Here is a 24,865-nt window from a genome sequence, read left to right on the forward strand (position 1 = left end):
TTTCCGCTATGTTTTGTTTACCTTTGAATTCAACTCTTACAGGGCCCTAGAATCCAAAAACCAGGAGAATGTTTGAAACTACATAATTTTTGTCTGCCTACCAGCCCTTCCTCTACTGATGCTGCCACAGCAAAATGCAGAAAGGCGGAGATGAATTTATTGGGGATTTTTATGTATGTATTTTTGTGCCACTTATTCATTTATTGCTTGTCAGCAACAAACCCACCTTTCTGTGACCAACTCAGTGATACTGGAGCTGGATTCTACTGGCTCCATTTCTCCCTCGCCAGTTGGCTGAATGTTAGGCCCTTTCAACAGAGGGCATTGGAGAGATGCTGCAAATCTGGAAGAGAAAGAAGGGACTATTTCTTCTTTCAGTGTTTTGTTTTTCTACTCGGTGGCAACTGGATCAATATGCAGGGGTCCTGGCAGTGTTTCCTCGAGAAGGTGGTTTTTGGTCCAGCAGCAAGTTCTCTCCAACATGTGCCAACACACAGTCTCCACAGAGGTCTGAATCAGCCTTGCAGGGGCCCCTATTCTGAATTTCTGAGTCTCTTCATATTTACTTTTCCTTTAACTTTAGGGGTAGTTACTACTCTCTGCAGTTACTACTTCAGAGTTCTCCTTTACCCCTTTCAGTAGTTAACCACCTTTCACGTAGTTAGCCATGCTTTATGTGTATTCTTCCCTATTCAAATTTCTGGTGTGGTTTATGTCTTCTGACGAAACCCAAGGGTCTTTCAGATGCCAATCCCTCCTAGGATCACACACTGTTCTGTAAAGCCCGACTGATTCCTCCGTGTAAATTCTCTGTCGTGTGCACGTGTACTCCTCCACTGCTGTCCCAGGTCGTAGTTTCACTGGAACAGCACTCTCTTTGCACACATTATTCCCAACTCCTGCAATCCTTTCCCCGCTCCCTTCTCTGGCCTGGGGCACTCAAAGTCAGCCTTCCAGCTGGCTCACAGAGCATGTCCTTGGGGAGACCCCCCACTCCTACATCTACCTATACCTGCCCACTGCCCAGGTGTGGAAGCGAGAGTTCTCTGCTGTACCTAGGAAGGGCTCGTTTCTCTCTGGAATATATTAAGCTGGTGCAAAAGTAATTGCGGTCTAATAGGTTAAAAATAATTGCAAAAACTGCAGTTACTTTTGCACCAACCTAATAGTTCATCAGGTTTCTTTGTGTCTATCACTTTTCGCTAATCCCATAAAAAAGAATGGTTTTATTCTTCCAGATTATTCTTGCTGCTTCCTGTGACGAAGTCTTTCCCATCCTTCTATATCCTAACTGGAATCAGAAGCCTCTAGGAATTCTTGCATATGCAAAAAAAATTTTAGGAGGATACGCTGTTAGAGTGCTAAGAATTGAGAAGTGTGGAATGGGAGTGAGTGAGAACATTAGAGGGTAGAGAGAGAAATTCTTACCTTTTATTATAATCTTCATTGATTCATTTATATATTCAACAAATATTAGGTGCTCAAATATCTACTACGGGCCGTTGTTCTGGGCACTAAGAATATAGTATGAACAACAACAAAAAGTCACTTCATTTCATGGAACTTACATTCCAATGGGGAGAATCAACAAACATAGAAATATGTAATAAGCCAGGTGACGATAAATGTTATAAGATAAATGTTATAAGTTAGGTTAAAGGAGATGATTGATGGCAGTGAGGGCGCTATTTTATATTGATGGTCAAAGAGAGCCTCTCTCATTAAGGGAACTTGAATAGAGAGACCTCAAGGAGCTTGGAGTGTGAGCTTCGGTCTTCGGTGAGGGAAGAGTGTACCAAGCACAGAAAACAGCAAGTGCAAAAGCCCTGTGGTGAGTGTGTACTTGGCATGTTTGAGGACAGTAAGCTGGCCAGGATATTGGACATAGAGTACCTGAGGGGAGGAGTAAGAGATGAGGTGAACGAGACAATGGGGGCCAGAGCATTCAGTAGGCCTCTTAGGAACACTGCTGATTCTTTCTCTGAGTGAGATGCAGAGCCACTGGACATTTCTTAGCTGAGCAGAGAAGTTATTTGACTTACATTTTAAAAGGCTCACTCCAGCTGCTGTGTTGAAAACACAGCTCCATGAATTCTGTACTAATTTACTAATTTTCATTTTAAACACAAATATGTGTATGTGTAATTTGTATAACTAACTAAAAAATTATTTTAATAAATAAATAAGCCTCAACAGGTTTTTTGCTACAAAATTAAGTTTTGGCAGAATGCCCATACTGTCCGGGGCCAGGCCCCATGGGAAGCCAAGATGGCCCAGGGATCTGCTTCTCAATTGTAATTTCAGCCCTTCAAATGCAGGATGCCCAAAGGGGAGTCCAAGGGAGACAGGAGAGATGTGGGTCAGATTCGAATTGCAATGTATTGTTGAAGCATTCCAAGTAGACCGAATATTTGGAATCAAAACACAGTATTTTATACCTATGTATATGTGCACACACACACAAACACACATCCATTTACTGTTTTAAGTTAGCTCGCTCTCCAAACTTCTCCTGTTAGCAAAGGCTATCATCCAGTTGTCCAGTTGTCCCATTTTTTTCTTATCCCTTGAAAGGAAAAAATGTGGTAAAATTGGGGTTCTCCATTCAGTCCAGAGTGGAGTGGGTGCCCTGTTCCCTCCCCAGGCTGAGTCAGGAGAGCTGGCACAGGACATCCCCGTAGGGTGGGGGTGGGGCATGAGCTGGGAGTCAAGTTCATCTCTTCCCCTCATCCCATTCATGCATTCCACTATGTTTGGCTTAGGGGCGTCACCCCCACACTCGCTGCCCCCACACGCCCTGGTCCCTGCTTGCACAAGTGGGAGGTAGAAGCCTCTTCCATTGCTGGATATAACAGATTGCAACTTCCTCCTAATCTTGAGCTGAACTCTGCCTCCCAGAAACTTGTCTACCCTGGCCTTACGTCTACCCTCTGGATTTACATGCGGAAGTCCACTCTCTCCTCCTTATGGAAGAATGAGCTGTGATGTTTCTAGAGGGACAATTAGGTGAGACTCATGCCTTCAGCCTGCCCTTCTCACCGGTGCTCATGTCAGCTGAGTCTGTCCTCACTCCCCCGCTACGGGTATTACTACCTGTCTTACAGGTAAGAAGACAATGGGTGTAGGGAGAGAAGAGAGGGATCAATAACCTTAGGGAGGCAGGAGGGAATGGAGCGTTGAGAGGTGTGGAGAAGGCATAGAATCACTGCTGAGGGTGTTGCAATCAAAACGATAGGAACCCCCAAAACGTAAATTTTTGCTATCTAGCCCTTTACAGAAAAGGTTTGCCAGCCCCTCTAATATATCATCAGCTTACTTTTCGTTGTATTTCAGGACTGTGCCTAAAATACAGGCATATCAACAGATATTAAGAAAATATGAATGAATGAGAAAACATCAGATACCATCTTTTTCAACAACATGCTTATTCTCATTAATGTGAGGAAGACTGGCATTGTGGCATTTTTAAAGCAGCATATCCTGTCAGTTTTATACCCTCATTTTTCAAAAGGGGAGGAACGGCCACCGCTGCAGGAACATTCAATATAGCACCTTAAAACTCTTTGACACTGGACTGATTTCATAGGCCCTGATGTTTCTGTGATAGGAAAACTGCCAAACCATACCTGAAGACCCCAATTATGCCCAACCCAGCCAAAGCCACATTTTCAACTTGACTGTGTTCTTCTAACCCAGGGGTGTCCAAACTGCAGACCGCGGGCCAACTGCGGCCCGCAATCCATTTTTAATTGGCCCGTAGCAAATTCCAGAAATATATTTAGTTTACTTAAATAAACCAGGTGAGGCAATACGTACTTCACCTCGAGTGAGTGGCCCGGCTGTTTGTGTATTTTACCGCATATGGCCCTTGGTAAAAAACGATGAAAAAAGTTTGGACACCCCTGTTCTAAACTATAAATTTTCTAACTTCGCTCAATGAAGAGTGACGTCAAGTTTCACATATGTGGTGAGTTATTTTAGGGCCCCTGGATCTAAGAGCACCTGGCAACTGCAATATGGCAATGAGACTTGATAAGAAACCAACCTGGTTCTGAAATACAATATTCCTAATTATAATAAGAAGAATGACATTACAAGTGACGGTCATTATCTCTGGAGAGAACCAGGACTGGTGGAATCAGAGCACGAGAGCCGAGGATTCACATAGAGAAGACCACAGTTAGGAGTTCTGGATCTCAATATCCCCATCAGCTTCAGAAATATGTCTAAAAAGAAGCCCCTTCTTTTGTTTTGTTTTTTTCCTTGTTGAATAAAATAGGGTTTATCCCAGGACCAAGTGACGCCAAGAGAGTCCTGTGCCTGCCACCGTCTCTACTTTCCTCAGGCAGCTTTCAACTTCGAGGGCCCCTTCTCAATTCAAGGACAGACAATCAAAAAGAGATTTTGTTCCTCATAGACAATGAGCAGGGGCTCAGCTGACAGTCCATGTGCTAAATGATATAACCTGAATAGCTTCAATTTATTGCATACTCCCTGTGGGTCAGGCCACAGACAAAATTCTGGACACATCTTAGCTCATTTGCTCCTCATAGCAACCTGTGATATAGATATTATTGTCTGCATTTTAATGGTGAGAAAGCTGCGGCTCAGAGAGATGGAAAGGGGTGATTTTGCCACCGAGGCAGTGGCGGGGCTGGGGTTCAAACCCTGGGCTGCCTGGACACCCTTGCTGTACCACAGAGCTTCGTATGCGAGGCAGCAGCTGCCCTCAGAGTTTGCCCTAAGTGAGGAGAGGAGAAGACACACACACACACACACACACACACACACACACACACACACACACACACACACACACACTGGTTAAATGCCAACCTAAGGTAGCAGAGGATTGAGGTACAGACCTGCATGGCCCTCCGAGAAGAAGCACATGGACTGGAGAAGGGCAGGAGGTCCTGGAGCTGATCCTGGAAGGTCAGGAGCCCCACTTCTGGCCCTATGGGCCCCCACCTGACTTTGTCCATCTGCATGGCCAGAGGAACTTATTCCGTGCGTCCGTCCCATCAGAGGTGCTCAGTAATTATTTGTCAAGTTCACTAACAAATGTAACTAACACCACCAATGGGTTTCCACTTCTCCCCTAACATAATGAAACCCAATAGCCACCATCCAGGACATACACTAGGTGGTTTTGCCCCTTAATGTTGGCCCCTCTGGGGCCCACTGCTCTGCACCTTGTCTTCCAGGACTGAGCATGGGGCTTCTAGAGCCGGCAGCACTCGCTTCCCTGAACTGTCACAGAAGTGGCCGGCTTGAGTATTTAGTCCCCATCCTGGCCTGGCAGTGGGCCCCTCACCTCCAATTAGACCCACCATCTCCTACTGACGCTCCACACCCTCCAACCCCAGGCTAAAGGTGAAAGAGATGTGGACAGAGGCTCAGTGCTCATAGACTCTGCCATCTCCAAGGCTGCATCACTGATCTGAGGGCGGCTGCCATGTCTTTCGCTTGGTTCCCAGCTCTTTGTCTGTGTGGGGTTGGTAACTGGGCAGAGCTTTGAGCTCCACCCCACAAGAATCAACCAGCTCATCCAATGGCAAAGAGTGGGCTCCCCCAACCCTGGGGCTCAGGTGGTCCTGTGCAGTAAGTAGCTGACTGCCAGCGAATGTTCGAATGTTCATTAGCAATGGGGAGGGAGGGTAGGGAAATATAAATGAGTCTTAGGGGACTGGAAAACTATTTGGTGAAATGTTTCTAAGCTTTTTCTTCTTGATACCCATAAATTTTAGGGGCCGTGTGTGCTAACAGCTTTCAATTTATGATGTCTTTATTCTTGCATTGTATTTAAGCCAAATTATGGAAAGGTAACAAGAGTAAAAAGAGCCTTTTAAAAATGCTTTGGGATCCATTACGGGGTTAAGCCTTTTCTGTCAGTCTTTGCCACCTGTTTGTTAAAACCAGGGCCCTAGGTGCTGACAGCCCAGTAGCTAATTGGTGTTGGAAGCCAGCCCACCAGGAGTCCACCTGTTCTAAGAAACTTTTCCCTCCCCTCTCCCAGCCCCCTGCCTCCAGCAGGACCTTTTAATGGCTGCTGAGGGCAAAGAGGAAAGCAAGCCTTGGGTAAACTTTGTGGGACCAGGTCTCATTCAGCTGCTACAGCACAGAGATAGTCCCAAGACCTGTCATTAAAATGCTTACCATAGAACCAATATACTCCTGTTCTATTGTCCAGGGGTTGCAAAGCTCCCTGCTAATGCTGAACACAAAGTAACAAAATGCTGTGTCAGCCTTTCTTGTCCCATTACAATGTTATTGTCATATTTATTAGCACAGTTCCCTGTAGGACACTGGTTGGAATATCTAAAAAGTGAATTAAGCTCCCTCCTTGGCTATACAGAGAAAATGCTTAGCCATCTCCCCACGGCACACATAAACTTCGCAATCTGTACTCAAAGCAACTCCCCACCCACTCCCCAAAGACAGTTTGGTGTTCTCTTGAACTGTAATTATCTTCCATTCATGCTACTGTAAAATGACTAGGTTGTTGCCACTGCTTTCATTTTAAAGAACAGTTCTATTATCCGTTTACTAAAATTTAACAACCTACAGCATTTCCATGAATTAATTACAGTCAGAGGGGAAAACAAGCACAAACTTCATCTAAAAATTGTTCTAAATCACATTAGCCTAATTGCTTGATGCCAGAATTAAGTTTACTTTTGCAGTCTCCCTCAATCACTCGCCTCCCGCTTTGTGTCTGTCTAGCTGCCTGCTTCCTCATTCAGCTGCAGGAGACATATTTTACTAGGAGTAATAGGAAAGTTGAATGAGGACTAAAACAAGCAAAAGCAGAAAAACACTTCTTTGGAATGTTTGACAAGGAAGGACAGGTATGTTAGGGTTACAGTTTTGTTCTTGGCACTCACGTGGACATACATCCCGAGACCTTCCTTCTTCCCCCTTGCTCCCAAATATTCTCACTTCTTGCAACAAGAGAAGGTTACATACCTTCTCTTCAAGAATCCTTCAAGAGGATCCTTCCTACATATGTATCCTTCCTACATACATCCTTCAAGAGAAGGATCTACATACCATATAAAGAGAGGGCTCCCAGAATGTCTGTGGGGAGAATCAAGGTCAGGGGAGTGACGTGTAAGCAATGCCTCGAAAGACACACAGACTTTCTTCCCCTGGAGACATGAGGGAAGAGAATTCCAGGACACAAAAATAGAAAGTGAAAAAAACACAGAGGCTCCGAGAAGGTATGGAAAGGGCAGTAGGCTCATGTGACCTTTTTCATTTCTATTTTTGCATATGTTTTATAATATATAATGCAATAATACAGTTGTATGTATGTAATCCATGAATATACATATTTTAGAGATGTAAGCGCAAGGAACTAGTTACAATGGAGAACACTGTCCAAACATTTGGCAATCATTGATGTAAGCAACGGAATCTATCTGAGACAGGTAAGCAGTTGAGTGACTCATGTGGATCTGTGTCTTACAAATATAACCTTGGTGCAATGCATGAGGCGGGTGAAGAGAGGGCACCCCAGGGGCAGAGCACTAAGAAGAGCCCAAGCACGGGCAGCAGAGGGGTAGCGAAAAGGGAGGACGTGCAGGAAACTCTGTTGGAAGTAGCATCGATTTGGATTTGGATTCCAGTTTGGAGACATCGGGTGAGGGGAGTTTAGGATTCTGAAACTGTCATTTTACATAGCTGAGGACGCAGTGATAGCTTTCATGAAGACTGAAGAAAGGAGAAGGAGAAAGGGGATAAACGATGAGTCTGGTTTTGGAAATATTGAATGTAGGATGCCTGTGGAACATGTAAGTGGAGATGTCCATTAAAACTATTGAAATTCCAACCTGGAACTCAAGGAACTAGCCAAGAAAGCCTTGGAGTACACAACCCTTCCCTCACATAATCACCCATTCCCCTGTCTGTCCACATAAGCTCAAGCCATCCGGAAATCGTGGGGAGCACCTCTCTATGCCAGGTCCCAGGGTCCCGTGGTTGGGGGAAGGGGCAGTGAACAAGCGGAGGCCGTTCCTGGCCTGATAAGGCTGAGCCCTGGTGCCAGGCACTTGGGGCATCAGCCTCTGCCCCGGAGGCTCACACAACAATCCTGACGCCAGGATGACATGGCTGAGGAACCCAAAGCCAAGGGCACTCGCTCTCACTCCTCTCACTACGACCTTCCTCACACTGCCTGCCACATCCGGACTCAGAATCTACTGGAAATCTTCAGTCAGGGGGTATTAGGGGGGATGTGGATAAAGAAAGCCACTAACAATGCCCCCAGGAAAATCACTGAAGATCCAAAGCAGCTCTCCTGGTGATTTCCCTCAATTCCTGGGATGTCAACTAAAATTGTGACAGGCCAGAGTCAAACTCAACTCACACCACCAAATATAAGTAAGGAGAGTGTCTGAGTTATGTATTATAAGCAGTGTATTTTCAAACTTCTCCATGTTCAAGCATTACATGTTGCCCATCCTGAAATTGGAGATTCTAGGAAAAGTTTAGGGACAATGCAAGGCTTTTATCCTAACCCTCCTACTGTCATTGATCCTGAAGCAAGACATTTAAATTATGGTACCTCAGTCTCCTTGCAACAAAGCTTGTTAACCACCTCATGGGGAAGCAATGCAACACATTTGAACCTCAGTTTTAAAATTCAGGCCACAATAACTATTATTCATTTTTAACAGGTTAATCTCTCAAGAATGAGACAAAATCCCAGATTGAAAAGTTCAAGAAAATCTAATCAAAAGGATGAAAGTAAAATTAACGAGTTTCCCTCAGATAGAATCTGTATCCTCAGGACTCTCCCTCCCAACTGTGCACAAAGTACCTTAGCGTGTCTCGTGACCGCTGGCTTCTTCCCCACCAGGACTGATGGCATGCAGAGCGGGAGCTGGGTCCGCAAGCCGGAGCCCTGGGGTCCGGACTAATCCTATCAGTACCACCCTCCTGGCTGAGTTTCATCATTTTATGGACTTTGTGAACTTGCACTTCTGGGAGAGGAGGAGATGGGGGCGGAGCCCAGTTGCCAGTTAAAAAGGATTTGGAGACATCAGACCACGTCCTCTGCCCTGAGGGGAGAGTTGGAACCTTTGTGAAATACAACAGGCCGGCCGTCTGGAATGGGCACAGCAGAAATGCGACTGACCTAAAATTCAAAGAAATGTAGATGTTGGCTAAGACATACGAGACCATTATGCAGCACATTTCCCATTTACAGTTTACAGGGAAACAGATGAAAGCTGTCAGATGCACTCTTAAGATTAAGCACTGTTGTGCCCCACATTATGTACCCCCAAAGTTCCTATGTTGAAGGCTTAACCCCCAGTGTGACTGTATTTGGAAACAGGACCTTTAAAGAGGCAATAAAGGTTAAGTGAGGTCATAAGAGTGGGGCCCCGATCCAATAGGACTGGTGTCCCTATGAGAAGAGGGAGAGATACCAGGGGTGAAAGCACACAGAAAAGGGCTATGTGACGACACAGCAAGGTAACCATTTGCAAGCCAAGGAGAGAGGCCTCAGGAAAAACCACACAGCTCACACCTTCATTTGGGACCTCTAGCCTCCAGAATTGTTAGAAAATCAATTTTTGTTGTTCAAGCCACCGGACCTCTGGTATTTTATTATGGCAACCCTAACAAACTAATACAGGCACTATAAATACATTTTCTCCTTTAGCACGGGAAAGAGATCAGCACTGTTTTCATCCTATAAATATGCAATCAAAATAAATACAACTTGTTTTTGTGGACTTCCTTGTTTATTACATTTGGTGCTTCTAGTTGTTCCTCGTGTTACTTCTGAATCAATCTACCCCTACTCCTCTACCATCCTACCACAACTCATCACGATGCAGAATGGAAGCTGCCATCCTCTCTCACAGCTGAAGACAGGCTGAGGGCATAACTTGCTGCGCTGATTTGCAGCACTTTGCGTAAGCTCTCCAAATGAAAAGCCAAGAAAAAGTTGTGTCTTCTTCAACCTCAGTGAGGCGCCCATCACTGATTTTCTGTTCTGCAGTGACACTTCAAGCCGAAGGCCAAACAGATGAAACTGTTATTCTAAAGGTTTTTATCCTGCTTCTGGGGGCAGTTTAGACACAGATTCACAGAGAGTGGACAGTGGGGAAGCGAAATTGATGGTATCACACAACATCTTCTCAATAAGCAGGCCCAGAGGGGGACATGAAAATGTCCAGCTGCCTTCATGGCCATGAGACATGGACCTACCATAGATCCTATGATATCATATTGTATACATCACATCTGAACTCCGTGTCACCACGGAGCCAGACTTAACATTAACTAGTGAGACAGGGTGTCCAACGACCCTGACTTCCAGGGCAGACATTCTCTCTAGAGGACTAAGCTGGCTGTGACATGACCCCGTGCAGGAGTCAGCAGGGAGCCTGAACAGCAGTTGCAGAACGGTGGGCAGTCCAAAGCACTGACAGTAAACACGGTGGCCAGCTGTGGGATGCTGGGAAATGGTTCTTCCCAAGAGAGCAGCTGGAAATCCAAAGCTCAAACTACCCCAGAATTAGAGTCACCAACAGGGACATTCTCTAAAAGCTGCCCAGCATTCCAAGAGTCCTGGGTGGAGCTGCAAGGCTCCTTATGTCACTCACTTCCGCCACGTCCTTTGAGCCAAGAAAGTCACTTAGGACACTCAGAGTCCAGGAGAGGGGGATCAGACCCACATCTCCATTGAAGGAATGTCAAAGAATCTGTGGCCATCTTTATTCCTCCACCCCATTCTTATATACTGACTGAGGAGAAAGTCCTCAGACATGGATGGGATTTCTACGTCTTGCATGAAAGTGTATGGTGTATCCAGAACTAATGCAGGAGCCAGGTCACTCTGGAGCAAAGGCATGCATGGGTTTGGAGTCAGACACATCTGGCTTTGAGACCAGTTATACCACTTAATGGGTGTCCTTGAGCCAGTTGCTGAAACTCACTGAATCTCTGGATTTGTGTCTGTCAAGTGGAATAATGATATATTCCAGGGCTATCACGTGTACACCTCCTACGAAGGCCACACCATCATGGTCCCTTAATAAGAGTTCATGCTTTTAAGCAAAACCAGAGAATAGTGAGCATTTTACAAAGGTACTTTTTAAATACTGTATTTATGATAAAAACCAACGCATAATCTGAAAGAGAATGAGACATGATAGAAAGGGCCTTCTCACTTAGCTTAAAGCAGCAATTTTCAGAGAAAATTCACTAGCAAACATCTTCCCAGAATGTCAAGTTTACCCCAAAATTCCTACCATGATATCTGAGGTGGCTCTGCTTAGCAATCACATAGGTAACGGGCAAGACAAGACCCTCTTTTTTCTAAACTATAATTAATCAGGCATTGGGGACGTAGGAGAGAGTGAAACGCATGGCAGCTTGGCATGCTCTGATCCACAGTTGCTCAGCGGTGGGGATAACACCCCCTGCAGAGGGGCATTTTGGAAATGTGTTGGAGATGGGACAGTGTTGGGGTCAGGGTGAGTATTACTGTACTTAGGAAGGCAGAAACCAAGGATGCTGGATGCTCGCACAGGGTTGTCCCGCATAAAGAAGAATTGTCTCACCATATAGTCACATAAGTGAAAACCTTGTTTTTCGGAACCTAGAATTAACCGATTTTACGTATAAACACAGTGTATTTCTACTCAGCTATGAGATATACTTTATTTTCCAGGAATGCAATTAGTCCATAAATCAAAGGAAGACTGTTCTGTTTTGTTCAGAATTCCGAGAGTTGTTTACCACTTTAGAAAGTCATGTCACTGGCAACAGCACCAGCTCGTGTTATCCATGTCACCAATGCCACTCCCCTGTTTGCGGCCACACTGACGTAGCAGATGTCAAGCACCTGGTCACGATATTATGGCATCCAGAGCAGGGTGCCGGCACCAGAAGGAATTACAAATTACTTTGCCTTCACTCCTCTTCATAGTTCAGTTATGATATTACACTGATTTTTCTTACATTATGGGTGTGAAGGGTTATATTATCTGGGAATTTCACTTCAGCATTGTAAACAGGGAGCTAAACAACATTTGTAATAAAAATGAGGGTTGAGTCTGACAGGACGGAGAGCCTACTGCTTTAAAAGAAGTTTGCTGTGGATCAAAAATGCCTTTCCAAGTGGAAACACCAAGGAATCATTTCCTTTCTGGAACCTGCTGGACCTGGGATCAGCCCAGCGAGGCCGAGCAGGAGCAGCTGGCTCAGAGGCATGAAAGAGCTCTTTTTCTTCAGCCCTCACAGGTGAAAAGACACGGAAGCCCCATCAGCTTCTCAAAAATGAAGGGAAGACTCAGCAGACTTCATACAGCCATGGGACCCTGGACAGGTTATTTAATATAAGCCTCAGTTTTGCTATCTGTGTAATAGAGGTAAAAACTGCCCTTCCCATATTGACTTCCTATGTGGATGAAATCAGATAAATAAGATAACGCCTGTTTAGTGCTTCCCTCAGCATCCCTGAGTATATGATGCTCAATAAATGGGGACATGTGTTTATTACCACTCATACAGCACTTGACAGTTTACAAAGCCCTTTTCCATAGACTGTTCCCTTTGAACTTTAGATACATTATCCCAAGTAACCTTCCCAACCTCTGAAATACTATATCCTATGATCCAATAAAGTAGGAGCAACACTAAAATAGTACACATGCTCTTTCCGCAACACTGTGCTGCCTCCACCCACGGTGGCCATAATACTTGCTCTGGGTCACACTGGTAACCATTAAACTGGCTTTTCCCACTTGGAATCCATGCTGCACCGTTTATGTTTATTCTGTGCAGCTCTGAGGACAAAAGTACCCCCTCAAAGGAGGAAGAAGTTACTGGCAGAGGAAGCTGGGGTACATTCTGGAGGGAAAGACGCCCTTGCTAACAACTGGAGCTCCCAGCAATGGGAGGGGCTGCCTCCTGGGGAGGAAGGCTGTGCTGTCTGCATCCTCCATAGACACTGGGGAAGAGTGTGAGGCTTGCCCTGGGAGGGCGCCTTCAAAACCTATTCAACCTAAGAATCTAGGACTCCCGTAGAGACCACTTCTTAGAGTACAGATTTTTGCTCTTAACTCTTCCCTTCAAATGTCAGATGTTTTTGCCTCAACATCATTATTTGGGTTAGTATTTTAATCTTCCACCTTCCACAGAGGGGTGAGCTGCTGAAAAATGGTCTGGGACTTAAGTGGTTCCATGGTGCTAGTATAAATTGTCCTTATTCTGTCCTAAATCTGTATTCTCAGGGACGAGGGAAAAACACAAAACAAAACCTGGAAACTGATCATCAATCTCCCAAGTACACAAGCAGAACACAGCAAATCTTGGTGAAAGGGTGCCCTGGATTTGCTTAACTTTGTCCACAAAGTCATGGGACCCACACTGTCTACTGTTTGAAATTCACAAGGACACGCTAGGGCTTTGGTCCCATGGAAATTTCTTTTTCTTCAGCCATCAAAATGTCAAGTATAGTCATAAAAACAGTGACCTAACCTGTGCCCATAAACGTATTTTTTTAATGATTATACTTCCAGTTTATTCCACATTACTCTGGTCTCACGCCAATTAGTAAGAATTCAGTTTCTCAGCTTTTGACCTCAGCAGATTTGAGCTGATTCCAAGAAAATGTGTGTGACACCAATTTTTCTGAATGTCCTTTTTCCTTACTGTGCTCTCAGAAAACTTTTAGTTCCTTTATTCTTTACTGGGTTCACGACAAATGACTTCTAACTAAAAGGAAGGACAATAGAATGAAAGGACCAGTCCTCAATGATATGCTGTCACATATCATTGGTCCCCCAGACATTGTCACATAGATGACACCTCAACTTGAGTTTCTAACTCAATCCCCTGGAGAGAGTTTATATTCACCTGTTCTCATTAAGGCAACACACAATTGTACGACTCCTCACTGTGGGACCAATTAACCATTTCCACATCAGGCACCAACATAACTCCACCATACAATTTGCCCTCATTATTTATGCTAAGTACTTAATATTAATTGTTACACTCAGAACAAGAGCTCTATTTTCACACAGTGAGTGGTGATTTCAAACATTAGAACCAGTTGGGGGGTTTTTTGTGTTTGTTTTTTCACTGTTGTTATGCTTTGTCTGTAATTTGTGCACCAAAATGTAAAGCTATCTATAGCTTTCCACTTGAAGCATTTTTTGCAAGTGAGCTTTTAAAGTGACATAGTCAAATGTGCTTGAGCATCTTTTGGCATCTGAAAAGAATTCCCAATAAAAGGAGAAATGCACATATGATTGGATTGACCCCCAAATCTCATGGCAAACTGCCCCAGCACAGGCAAAAATGGCAACAGCGTAAGCCAATGACCACAGGTTTCTGAAGACTGAATAATGACAGAAATCTATCCCCACAGTGGAATTTTTTTACTGATCAATAAATTCAATGCCATTTTTGAGTTATTCTCTTCGGGATGAACTGCGTATCTTAATAGCTAGTTGTTTGATTTAGCCTTGACATCACCACAATTTCCCAATAGTGAGTATACTAAATTTTAAAGGACTGTGAAGGAAAGAGGATAGTGTCTTTTTTGAAATACAACAAAGAATGAGAATGATTCCTATTGGCTTGTAATTCTTTAGAAATGATTAGGCCCAAAGGAATTGTATAAATTACACGACCTCCACATCCTGTCTCCAAAACAAAAAGTATGAATGCTGCGGAGTTAGCTTTCACCTTGTTTTTCTCTTTAGTTCTTCCTTTCCTCATTCACCAAGGCCACGGTTGCCTGTCAAAATAGGATTAAAATCCTGAGGCCAGCCCCAGGCCAGCTCCAAAGCTGCGTCCAACGCAGAGCCTCAGACATGGCTGCTGTGAGTGTTTACATTGGTCTGGTGAGAGGGCCTGGCTCCAGACACCAGGGAAAAGCACACTCCTTGGTTTGACCCTGGTTTTCTCATCAGAACAGTGATGTCCCAGGATGACTTGTGGGCAAATGTGAAAGGGAAAACAGAAAATCTTTCCTTCAGTCCAAAAGGAAAAGACCCATAAGGTCTATAAAGTTCCAATCATATGCTACTGTTAGCTATGACTGAATCATTTCTGAACTGCACACCAGGGTGTAGGAGGGAAAGTGATGGTCAAGTCCATTTGAAGAGGGATGGAATAGGCTCTCTCCTCTGAGTTTTATCCCAGCACCTCTTTGTTCAGAACGTGCCATTTTCCCCTGGTTGGACTGAGACCCAAACAGCATAATTCTGTGCTCTCTCCAGCTCAGCATTTGTTCCCAAGTTTAGTACCCATCTTCATGAAAGCCTGCAGATTTCTTCAGGATTGCTTTCGAGTCATATGTTTCCGTTTTAAAAGAATGAAGAATTTTGCTCGACAGTAATCAGCACAGAAAGAGGAAAAGGGCAAAGGCTCTTGTTACCGAATATTCAGCTCCCAAAAATAGAGTCACCATCATGGGGCTAATCGGACAACGTCACCACCTTTCAAAGCACAGCGTTGACACTATTTTTCCCTGGCACATTCATTTTCTCATAACAGCCAACTCCACTCCTATGCTTCTGTATCATATGCCTTATGGAGAAAGTAAGGCCACCACTTGTCAGCCCAGTCCCTTCTCCAAAGGGCTGGCACAGCCTGGTTACAGGAGCACGCAATCATGCTTGCAAATCAGCAGCACTGGGATCAAGTTCCATTTGTGTGATCAATAAATGTGGCTGCTGGAAAGAAATGCACATCTGCCTCCCTACAAATAAAAATGTAGGTAGAACATGTCTGAGTTGGTGAGAGAGTAAAGAGGAGTTTATAGGATTTTGTGCTCCCAGATTCTCTGGAAAACAGAATGGATCAAACAGTAACAACAGCAATCCCAAAGAAATCCATGAGGCGGATCTCAAATATTCCCATTTCTCTAGGGTGTCGCAGAGATTCAGTGACATGACTTTTCAGCTTAATACAAAGTTAGAACTGACATGGGGCAATAAATTCCTTTCTGTCCTAAAACAGTAGTTCTCAAAGTCATCATTGCAAGAAGCAAGAGGTATTTTGTCTCCTCAGTGAGGGCAATGTGCCTCTTCTGATTGAAAATTTTTTATTTATTCCGGAATGCACAAATCCTGTTGGCTACTCATCTCCATCCCACCTTCCCGAAGGCAGGGATATTCTTGACTGTGTCAGAACTGCCAGCTTAACCTAGAAGGAAGCTTTGACACCAGCATCATGTCCCAGCCAGGTCTCGTGGCTGAGAAAAGCAGGAGCCCATGAATGCTAACATTTGAAAACCCAGGGGGGAGGAGAGAGAGGTCTGATTTCTGAAGGAGTGATTTGCACCCATTACCTCTTGCCTTCCAACTGCTGTGTCCAAATAGCAATGTCCCTCACCTATAAGCTGCCAACCAGTGACAGGCAGCACTGGGGGGTGTGTGTGTGTGTGTGTGTGTGTGTGTGTGTGTGTGTGTGTGTGTGCGTGTGTGTGTCTGGCAGGGTGCATTGTGGAGAGGGCTGCTCTGAAACGCTCAATGCTCCTACACCTCTTCAGACATTAATATGTGTGGGTCAGAATAAGCCAAATTGTATACAGTCCTAGGAATGTCCAAAATGGCCCTTCTGCCTGCAGTTCCTCTGCTTCGAGTCTCAATCTAAATCTTGCATCTGACAAATGGTGGTGAGAGTTTGCAGAAATATTAAGGAATGAACCTTTGCCAGTACTGAAACCGAGGTAAATGCAACAACAATGAAAAACACTTAGAACCTCGTGGGCTTGCAGCCAAAGCACTCAAACTAGGTATACGCGTACCAACAAATGAAGGATTTGCCACAGCGATTTATAGCAGATGCTAACAGAGATTTATAGCAGAGACTAGAGAGTGGTGCTTTTGCAAATGCAGAGGTTTGGGGCGGAAAGGTAAAAAAGGAAAATAAAGAAAGAGAAAGAAACAGATTCAAACACAACCTAAACATTCCGAGCCACTCTTTCAATCTCAGAAATTCTATCATGATTTGGGTGATCTGAATGGTCTTTGAACCACGTTGGAAAATGTCACAATACAATAGATGTTTGAATTAAAATCCAGTAGGTTTGCCAAAAGACCAATTGTTAAAAATTGGCAGCTTTCCAGACAACTTACTAGGCTGCATACTGCCCGGGGCTGAGTGAATTGCTAATTCCAGACAAAGTTAATTATCATCTTATTGATAAAGGGGTAATTTTTTAAAGCTCATGGTGTGGCTTTTGTGACTCATTAATTAAAATTTAGAGTAATTTACTAGACACAGTGGTGGCTTCTGTTACATTATATATGTACCAAACCATCTGAGTTTTCTCCCAGGGGATGTTTTTAATTCCCTGGTCTGTCCTCACCTGTCTGCTTTTGAAGGCAACAAAAATACTTTTAAAAAACGTGTAAATCTCAAATTAGCCTTTTGGGAGATTGCAGGATTCAGAAGTTAAGATGTCCAAGGAAGCACTTAATCAAAGCTGCCTCCTGTAAATGTTAAATTTGCCCACCAAAATTAAGAAGCACCTGTGCTCACACTTTCACAACCTTCATCTCCAAAACGTTAGATCAAATTTCATGCTCTTCGTTAATTAGACGGGAAGAGTTTTTCCTTATCTCCTTTCCCTTCTCTCCCCCACAATCCCCGAAGAAAAGCAGAAGGCCCCAGGAAGAGAAGCGGCACGGATGAAACTGGAGGTGCTTGGAATCCGAAGCCCCCAGCCCGACCAGGGACAATGTCGCCTCCTGCTTTCTTTAGGACCCGTGGATTGCGGTAAGCACGCCGCCGTGGCCACCTGGCCTTCAGCGTGATGCCGGCTTCCAGGGGTACAGACTGGGGAGGAACAGCGTCCCGTCCCGCGGAGCTCTGCCTCGGGGCCCCTGGGAGCAAGTTCCGAGCCTCCGCCCCCACCTCTGTGTGGACCCAGTGCTGCCTCTAAAGTGCCTTAAGGGACGAGAGAGTATGGGTGTGTAATGTGTCCTCCTGCCACGCAAACTGTAACCACACCTGCAAAACACTCTGAAATCTAACTCCCCAAATGTATGTAAAGGACATTTCTCTCTGAGCATTCCTTGTTTTTGATTTAAGGGAACTTCAGTAATGTGTTCCTTGAACTTGTTGAAGTATTTGAGATCCAACACTGAGAGTGAAAAAATAAAAGCCACCACTTTGTGAGAGAGGTTTTTAACGCAACCTGATTTTTACATAATTTAAAGTTTAAAAAGTTAAATAAAAAATATACCTTTGTACTTTGGGGCATCGCTTGAATTTTTATAATAAACAAATATTATTTAACATTTTAAAAAGTCAATGCTTTTTCGAATTTTCAAGATAAAAGTTCTTACAGCACGGTGACAGTCCTTGGGTTGGCTTGTTTTCTAGCAGCTGGTCTGCCTGTCTAACCTGCTGCTGGAGGAGAGCTCTGCGACCCCAGCCCCCAGAACCCAAGAACCAGAAAGTGAAACTGTTTCTGCTAGTTTCACTTGCCTCGAAAACACACCACCAAAAGCAAATAAATGACCGAAAGCAATTGACTCTGGTTTCTCTTATTGTTCTCTTTTCTTTCTATTATCCTTCATTTACTTTTTTTTTCCGTTTTGCCTCAAAATAAAAGTAATTTTGGTGGCACAGGGAAGACAAATGTAAACCTGTTAAACATAAAAGAGCTGGGGATGTGTGCTGTATTTATAATTCCCCAAATCAGACGGATAAATTTACCAAAATATTTGAGTCCTTCCACATACACAATTTAAAGAGCTAAAGAAAACACATATTTTTAAAAATACATGTCACAAGTATGTTTAAAAGGTAACGGTTTTGAAGCCACCAACTTCCCTAAAACTGACTGTTCTACATTAACATTTTATTTGAGTTTACACGATCACTACTGCTTTTCTTGGTAATCTGCACCCAGCTGCTTTTGCTCACATACCCAGCTCGTTGTCTCAGGTTAGTTCTACCAAGCAATACAAAAAGTGCTCCGCACAAATATTGTACCCCTAGATAGTTTACTTTACCACACTGTAAATTCCTTCACAGTTATTTTTATGCTTTCACTCCAAATATTATTTTATTTAAAAAGAAGACGTCTTGACCCAAAAAAAGCAACTATGTCTCACACATTTTAAAAATGATTCCTCTGGTTGAAAAGGAAGAAAAACAGTATACAACAAACATGTCAATTCTGAATCACCTGGAATTCTTTCCAAAATACCACACTGTCTTAGACCAACTAAAAAGCCACTTTCTCAGGAAGCTACTGATTGTCTGTCCCTCTGGAGTATGGTCAGAGACTCAAGAGACAGCACCGTGAGCCACCTCTTGTTGACTGTTACAGGTAGTGGGAAGAACTTGAACCAAGCACCTCAACCATCCATCAAATGACTTACATGAAGCCGGCACCTCATTTACCCTCGTTTCCTGCCCAGCAAGCAACCTAGCGAGGAAGCCTTGTGTCACCAGGAGGGACATGTGGAAGCGGGTTCAAGTCACACAACACTCCAACTGAGAAGGAGGGGACTGGATATTGAAATTTGGGAAAACTGCTCCTGACACTCCACAGTCACCCGGTTTTTCCCCTCAAGCTAACCAGCACCAGCAACTCCCAATAAATAGTGTTCTCATTTATCTTGGTTAATTAGGAAAAACTAGCACAAAGACACGTAAAATATTCTATCTGGTATACAAAAAAAAAAAAGAAAGAAAAATTTCAATTAAAAAAACCACTCTTGCATGTTCACAACACAACACTTTTAAAAATTAAAAATTAAATTTAGGTAAATATTTTTATCCCGAGACATACTAAAAAATTTTTAAGTAACGAACCAAACAAAGCAAAGCAAAAGTCATCATAAAAAAACTGAACAGTTATTTGAGTTCATATTGTTTTCTACATTCAGTTCACACAACTTTCTACATATTTAAATGCAGAGTTAAAGAATAGTGAATATGTATATACCCCAAATTTATAAACTATATCATTCTATATTACATCTTCCCCTCTGAAATCTGATTAAGGAATCAAACATTGTATTTTGAGTAGAAGGAATCGAAGTTTACCTGCCAGCCTCAGTGGTTGTAGTGTAGGGCACTCATGCTTTGCCACAGAGGTAGGCTTGCAACCCAGCAAACTGAAACAGGTAACCTGTCATGCCGACAGTAGAAAGAAAAGGATCCCATGTGAACAGCACACCCTCCGATTGTGTATCTCCCTTACCTACGGCTTGTTCACCAGAGCCCTGATCAGGGTCTTTACCAGGCCAGGAATGTTGACTCAGAAGACAGAAGACTTTCGGTACACGCAAACCGAGTATTGCAAAAGCTAATCTTCCACCCGTGTGTTAGTAGCTCACAGTTAGTCTCCAGCAGCCCTGCTCTCCGGCTGCAAACATCTCATTAGACTAATGCATTCAGCACAGGCAGAAAACTCGATTTACCATAGCTACAGCAATGAATTTCCATTACGATGACAGCTTCAACCACATCATGTCCGGAAAACCAGCCAACCACTGGCTTTTAAAGAACACACACATTTTACATGCAGAAAACGAGGCGTGTGTGTGTGTGTGTGTGTGTGTGTGTGTGTGTGTGTGTGTGTGTGTTTCATGTTTCCTTCCTCTTAGCAGCCCAACTAAGAGAAATATGCAGTGTAGCTTTTTGCCAACATGAGCTGCAAGGTAATGACACTTCTGCTTCTTTGGTAGTTACGTCCTTGTAATAACCTGAATTATGTCACAATTGTCAGAATGGGTGTTTCCAACATTTCGGTTTTCATTACCCCTCCTCTGTTGCCATAGAAACCAGACTGTAACATCATCTCTTTGTCCCAGTCCTGCAGCACTGGGCTTATGAGATACTGGTGAGCTGAAAGAGTCAATGTTTGACTTTGGGCAAATAAAATAAAAAGAAATGTTCTAATGACATCATGTTCAGGAGAGACTGTGTGTTTGCCAGAAGAGCGTGCCTACGCAGGTGAACACACCATGGTCGTACATGTTAACTCTTCAGCTGCATACAACACATGTGGTCAGTTCATTAAAACAGGGCCCTGACTTGGGCTCCAGATCTATATGTGTAAGTGCAGAAGCCTTTCTACACTCATGAACACGGGCGGGGCCTGCATGGGGTGGAAAGATCCTTATACAGGAAAAGGGCTACTATTCATCCTCCCTGCCCCATTGCTCTCTCTGTGGCAAATCAATTTATACCGGTGATGGGACTTTTTCTTATTATTACATTTTGTGAAGTGAAGTAAGGCTCCCAGTTTCATTCACCTCATCCTAGGGTTTTATTCCCAAGTATTTCCTACAAGATGAAAGAAACATCCATTCAACAAAAATGTGGCCACCCATAGACTTACTCCTGGGGATGGGCAACAAGCAAAGTCAGCCAGGACTAAACAACAGGTAGGGTTAACTAAGGCTTAGGCCACAACTTGGACATTTACCGAGAGTAAAAAATATGAAATTACAGCGTAAGGTTTTTCGGAACATACAGGCAGAGTCACAATAGAAAGAAAGAAAAAATCTCTCTCCTCGAATTATGAGCATAGGAAAAAAATAAATATTTTTGAAGTCAAAGCATTGTACTTATTGAGCAAGAAGTAAATTCACTACTTATTTCATAATCTAATTTTATTGTTTTGTTTTGTGTGAGAAAAGGCAAGTTTGGGAGTTTTTCATGTTGGTCATTGGCTATAAGTTAATTTCATTAAAGGAAGAGGAGGGAGAGGAGGGAGAAGAAGAAGAGAATGAAAGGAAATCGGGACCCAGTGGATGAGTTGCACCTGGCCAGCATCTCTGTCTCATCCACTGTGGTTGTCCATGTGCCCGTGGCCTCAAACCCAATCCCACACTCCATCCAGCAAAGCACCCTGAGGGCTCTGAGATGCTAGACAAGTCTTCACTTTAAAATATTTCTTCAGATAAAGAAAATGTGTCTTAAATTATCAAAAATATTTCCCCAATGCTGTAAAACAGCAAGGCTTGGCAGAATCTGCCTGAAAGAAAGGAGCTTTCGGTTTTTCAACCCAGCTTTGGGAGAATTGGGGATTCTGATCCTGGATGTCCGTGCTTCCTCACCTCCTCCCAGATGCACTGTGGTTGTGGCCTGTCCTTGGGTTGAATGTGGCAGGGATGGCGGCACTGGCATCACAAGTTAACCATCAAATGAGGCTTAAATGGAAATTAACTAAAGCTGGCTTGCTTAAAAAAAAAAAAAGGTGATAGATGATGGTGTTGGGGAAGAGAGAATGAGAGAGAGCGAGAATGAGAGCGAGAGAGAGAGAATGAATCTTACTGGGATTTCTTTATACAACCAGGACTATAAGCCTTAAGAAATTAAAGCCATGCTTTTAAAAATCCTGAATGTTTTTAATTACAAGAAGAATGTTAAGTTAAACGTGTAAGAGAAAAGAAATTTGGTGAGAGGGCTGTACACAAGCTAAGGGGTCTGTCTAGAAGAAAGGGGCTAATTCTGAACTAATGTGTCTGTAAGTCTGTGCATCCCTGTGCTACCATCAGGGTGTGCAGGCTGCCACATTGTTAATTTCCTTTGGTGCTGTGGTTACATTTCTGTCTCAGGCCACAGGCAGCATGCTCTCCTCTTTCTACACAAATGCCACTGGCTTGGTGATTATCAAGAGGTGGCCAGGGAGAGCAGGTTAATTTGGGGGTGTCCCAAATGCAAACCTACTTAAAGGAGTCTCCATTTAAAGAGTAATCCCTCTATCAGCGGCTGATAACCAACTGTGGTTCCAACCCAAGCATAAGGTGGAGAGGGGTGTGTCCTGGACAAGGGGGGTCAGTGCTACAACAAAAATAACCCTTGTTATCATAGCTAACATTTACTGGGGAAATACTATGTATTATATAAGCCCTCTTCATATGTTACCTAATTTACAACAGCCCTGTGAAATATTATTAAGTACCATCCCCATTTTACAGATAAAGAAACTGAGACAGGGATGTTAAATAAGTTGCCCAAGGTCACACAATTCAGAAGTGTTGAATACAGGATTGACCCAGGCAGACTGTCCGCAAAGACACCGTAACTAACCATGTGGCCACGTGGCCTCCTGCACTGCCCCTTGTTCCAGCTCTGCCACTAACCGAACGACATCGGTCAAGTCACTGTCCTTCTATGGGGTTTGGGGGTAGGGGGCTGGTTTATCTTTGTGGTCCCTTATGGTTTTGATATTGTACAGTTTGATGAATTGCTTTACCGGCTGGGCTGGAGCAGACCAAAGCTTTGGGTTGGAGGAGGGCTCAACCTTGGTTGTGGCTCTGGCTATGACTACTAAGGAGCAGAAATCACCCTCTCTGTCAATAAAATAAGATCTGACAAGCTAGTGCTTTGGATTGTCATTTTGGGGTAGAAGTTGTAGGGAGAGAGCCTGGTGAAAGAACACCAGGAAGTTTTAAAAGCCAAGATTCCGTTTCTGAAGTAGTGAAAGGAGACCAGTCTTCCACACTCAAGTGGTCCCCTGACTTTGCGTCCACATCATTCAACACAGACTTCTCTTTAAGTGTTCCCGAAAATTTGAGAAGTTTCAGGGTTATAGAAGGTATGAGATTTATGTTCATCATTTTGCCAAAGGGGAACCTCATTAGTCAGACAAGAAAGGCAGAACATAGTGAGTGGTTTCCAGACGCCTTGGCTCCCTTAATCTTCCAATTCTTCCACTTGATGCCCTGCCGTCCATGGGGTCACAGCTTAGTTTAAGCTAAGCAAGCAGGGATCTTTCTAAATTAAAAACAAGACTGTTTTTCGTTTTTGGTTTTTTTTGTAGCGAAGATGAATGGGAAAAAACCTCAGTCAATGTCCAATAAAAAGAGATTACTTAAGTAAATGTGCCATGTGTCTATACCATAGAATATATAAAGCAACTACCAAAAATGTCGTAGGATGTCGTAGAAGACCATGGAATGATAAGAAAAAACGTTCTCAATATATAGCTGCTAAAACAATTGCAGGTTATAAAATAATATGCAGAATAAAATCTTATTTTGAGAAAAAGCATTTGCTTTATTGTGCTTCACAGATGTAACTTCAATTTTTTTACAAATTGAAGGCAAGACCCTCCACCTGCAAAAAGATTATATTAAGAAATCTCTTTATTGTAATACTCATTTTACTGCAGTGGTCTGGAGCTGAACCCACAATATCTCTGAGGTGTGCCTGTAATGATACGCAAAATACTGTAGATACATTAACAATAAAGACCCTTTGGTGATAGGATTATGAGTAACTTTTTTCTTCTTCATTTTTCTTTTTTATATTTTCTACAAAGGAAGACCTACTTTTTGTGATAATAAAAAGTTATGTGAATCAATTGATTAGATAGGTAACAGGATTTTTCCTTATAACATCTGGAAACATAGTTGCTTATAATTCTCATAAATCTTAAGTCTCAAATTTCTTTTCCATCAGTGAAACAAAAATAAAACCTTTGCCCGTTGGTTGTAGGGTACATTTACCCATGGCCTTCGCCAATGCTTCAAGCTTGAAGACTGTCCCCAAATCGCTCAAGTCATCCTGCTGTCCTCCACTCTGGGCTTCACCATCCCCTTCTATCTGACCCCACACAGGGTACTCCGCAGAGCTAAAGCAAAATCAAGAACAGACTCCCTGCCCTTCCCCCCACCCCCAAGGACTCCTACAGTCTGTCAGGGCCTCTCAGACCTGACAGCATTCAGTCTTGTTTTAGTAAAGCCATGTGTTGAAGATTCAGATTGCCGTGGGGGGGGCGGAAAGCGGTGATGATCAAATGAAGTGAAAATCACTCCCATGCAAGGAAAGGATGGATGACTCATTCAAGTTCTCCTGGGTCTAAAACATGGTTCCTCTCAGATGGGGCTTCCTCTCTTTGTGGCTCTGG

At 43.5% G+C, this 24,865-nt stretch overlaps 1 protein-coding gene across 7 annotated transcripts in view; it reads right to left on the minus strand.

The window, feature by feature from the left end:
- SCML4 (Scm polycomb group protein like 4) overlaps nt 1–20,441 on the minus strand; it is a 122,111-nt gene extending 101,670 nt beyond the window's left edge. For all 7 annotated transcript variants that reach the window (XR_004422678.1, XR_004422677.1, XM_033102761.1 and 4 more), the window contains exon 1: nt 20,204–20,441. The gene's annotated coding sequence lies outside the window, so the exon portion shown is untranslated. The remainder of the gene's footprint in view (nt 1–20,203) is intronic.
- Nucleotides 20,442–24,865: the final 4,424 nt, after the last annotated feature.

The sequence above is a fragment of the Rhinolophus ferrumequinum genome, chromosome 3 (assembly GCF_004115265.2).
Source record: "Rhinolophus ferrumequinum isolate MPI-CBG mRhiFer1 chromosome 3, mRhiFer1_v1.p, whole genome shotgun sequence".
Taxonomy (NCBI): Eukaryota; Metazoa; Chordata; class Mammalia; order Chiroptera; family Rhinolophidae; genus Rhinolophus; species Rhinolophus ferrumequinum.